Genomic DNA, 3,590 nt, shown 5'->3' with positions numbered 1-3,590 from the left:
GGGGGGGGGGGTGACAACATCAACTCATTGCTGCCAGCCTTGAGGCTCACACTACCTTTCCTGATACACGTTTTGGATTTTTTTGTGTCTTTTGTGTTATAACTACAACATAAGGTAAGAATGCTAGTTTATTATTATGCTGCCGCCTTGCAGTAAATTGGCATGATTTATCAACTGTTCATTAACAGTTCAACTGAAAGTTACACTTGATTTCTGATTGGACGGGCCAGCTGTCAATGTGGACAGTACTTGTTAACACCCAGTGTGCTTTGTTGAATGGTCTCAATGTTGTACTGTTTTATTTCATGTCAATACTAGCGTATTAGAGGAGTAACTTAGTATTTGAAGTAATACAGTAGTGTGCATTAAGTTTCCATGCTTATTGTTTCCACAACAATGTTAGTGCGTAAATCTAGTGAAATGGCCCCCATAACGGTGGAGAGTGATGTATGACGTCATAAAAAATGGTTATATATGTACATCTTTGCCAAGTGTAAACCAGTACAGAAGGCAGCAATAAAGTTTTAGGGAGGGTCATGTCTTTTTTCCCAATCATTTTAGAGGGTCACTGAAAATGTATTAGTGGCTAAGGGAGGGTCATGTCTATTTCGACTAAAGATCCTAAAACTCCTCCAGTAGCCCCTTAGATTAACTACAAACAGTCCCCTACCTGTCTGGATTTACCCTGCAGAGATCTGAGGAACAGTTCACCATAGTCCTCAGAAATCCACCCGAGGTTAGAACGCCAACACAAAGACAGAGGACGGAAAAGGACATCTGCGAAAATACATGCGTCTGGTGGACTGTCCTGTGGCATCGGAGCAATCCCGGAAGTGGAAGGTCAACTATATAGACTAGTGACGTCCCTACTCCCAAGTAGAAAAACTCTACGTTGAATTACCTGTCTTTGATGCAAATGCCATGTACCTTCATGTTTGTGTGGTCACAGTTCAGTCTGTTTTGTTTGTCTATAAGTGTGTGTGTGTGTGTGTGTCTTAGGTGTTCTTCTCAGGTGGCAGTTCTTTGTTTCCAGGAGGTCAGAGGTCAGGACGCACCACATACCTGTTCCCAGAAGAGTCTCTCCAGGATGAGCCAATGTCCAACTAAGTTAATTTACCTTTGGAATTAGTTGTAGATTGAGGGACGTGTTTGGGTAAAGGTCGGGAAATGAATGTAGTCAATGAGGGCCACTGAGTGTGTGTGTTTGTGTGTGTGTGTCGACCACAGGGAAGCAGGAACAAACAGCACTACTAGAATTTTTATGAAAAACTTTGATTCAAATAAAGAAAACCATGACACATTTTACAGGCTGTGTTATTTATTTGTCACACAGTAAAGATAATTTTATAAGATTGTAAAACAGAGCGTATCCACTGTTGCCTGAGGGGCCTTTAAAAAAAAGCATTCCTAGCTCAAACAACTGCCAAATACTGCTTAAATACTTCTAAGTGAGTGTCTTTTCTGCTACATTAAAATGCTAATTTTTCAAGACCAAAAATATTCTAAGGACTAGGCTTAAATGGATATGCTGCAGATAATATACCATGCACATTTCTGCAGTAATATTCCTGCTACCCAGACCTGTCAGAATCGGAATACAACCTTCACAGTGCCGTCAGGACATCAGATGCACATGAATCAATTCATAATTCATGTTAAAAAAGGTGCTTCTTCTCCATCAGGTTTTGTGTCATTACCTTGCACGGCAGCTGGAGAATTATGAAATTACATATCACTCTGAAAATCCATCTTGTCAGAGGAACTACAGGCAGCTACAGTCGTGTTAAAGGTGTGTGTGTGTGTGTGTGTGTGTGTGTGTGTGTGTGTGTGTGTGAGTGTGTGACGGCTTTGGCTGTTCGTTCAAAACAACAATGGCAGACTTGATGGATAAATGCTTCATTTAATACAGGAACAGTGCATATTACTGGACATTTCTGTCAATACGCCAGAGTCACAAAAAGGCTATTTTTCATCTGCAGTCCTTAGACAGATCAAAACAAGTCACCCTAAAGAGAAAAATTATATATTTATATAACACCATAATACTTGCAATACATTATACATTGGGTAAAAGTACTACTATTAAAGTTAAATATTAGAAAAGTTAAGTTAAATATACACTAGACACATAGCTGTCCAACAATCAGACAAAGGCAAGAAGCCAATCACCTGCCAGGTAGTGGTTCTGTGTTAAAGAGATGCTCCTATTCAGGGTCATATTTGTACTCTTGGGTCTCCTAGAATATGTTTACATTGCTTTGAAATTCAAAAAACATAATACAAACCCCAATTTTGATGAAGTTGGGTTATGTAAAACGTAAAAAAAACAGAATACAATGATGGGCAAATCCTTTTCAACCTATATTTTGACTATGCGTTGCCATGGTTCTTTGTAATGGTTGCAGTGTCTAAAGTCCACATACTCATTTGGCACTCTTAGTCAGATCCGGACCAGAATATGGAACAAAACTCATTCCACCAAGTTGGATTCAAAAAGTAAACCCTGACGCACAACAACCCAGACGACATAGCGAGACCGCCGGACTCTCTGTGGATTGTTGTGGGGTCTAGGAGGAGAGGAGAGGAGAGGGATGGAGGAGGGAAAGGAATAGTGGGGCCACGGGTCGGGTGTTATGCTAAGGCTAGCATAGCACACAAGCCGCTTCTACCAAGCCTGTACCTCTCCAATGCCAGATCCCTGGTGCATAAAACAGACAACATGGAATTGCAACTCTCTGGAAATCGCTGTGTTCGTGAATTGCTGTGTTTTCATTATCACTTCAACCTGGCTTCACCCGGGGATACCCGATGCTAGCATGCAGCTAGCCGTCTGCACCTTGCTACGCTGGGACAGGACTGAGGACTCTAGTAAGAGCAGAGGAGGGGGCTCTGTATGTATGTGTATAAGAACACATCCCATCCTTTGCAGCAAAGACAAGGTATTTAATCTAAAAAATTGTAGTTTCAGGAAATTATGAATGGCAAATCTAATATGGCGGCCGACGATGCCAGGGAGGCTGGATGGCATCGCATTGAGTACATTTGTAGCCTAGTTATCTTCACAGTGTTCTTGTTGTAGTTCAAATCTCTGTTATGTATTTTATGGGTTCTTCTTTGCCAAGGGTACAAAAGCTGTAGTCTTGAGGGTACAGCCCAGTGACGAGCCATTGCACCGCTAAAGGTACAATAAAGTACTTTATTTTCTGAGAGTGTAGGTATCCCCAAAAAAAAGGAAATACATTTTAAGGTATATTCATGTATATGATTTGCCTTCATATACTGTATTTGTGAAGCTCTGTAATGTCACAAGTTGAGGGTTTGAGCATACATGGCACGTATTGAACAATAATGTTAAACTTGTGTATATTATGCAACTCATGCCTAACAAAAATAATGAAATTGGACATGGTGTTTAACCCGTAAAAGTTTTATTGTGTGACTGTCTAGCATCTGAGGCAGAAAACCAAACCAAACTTGGAGACATTGTGGTCTTAGAATGATAAGACACAAGCACAATGAGCACAATGAAGAAAGATTTTCTTCATTGTGCTTCATTTATAAAGTACTTCATGGCCTGGCGCCACCTCCAC

Source organism: Etheostoma spectabile, chromosome 15, assembly GCF_008692095.1.
Source record: "Etheostoma spectabile isolate EspeVRDwgs_2016 chromosome 15, UIUC_Espe_1.0, whole genome shotgun sequence".
Taxonomy (NCBI): Eukaryota; Metazoa; Chordata; class Actinopteri; order Perciformes; family Percidae; genus Etheostoma; species Etheostoma spectabile.
Note: the sequence above shows the minus strand (reverse complement) of the source record.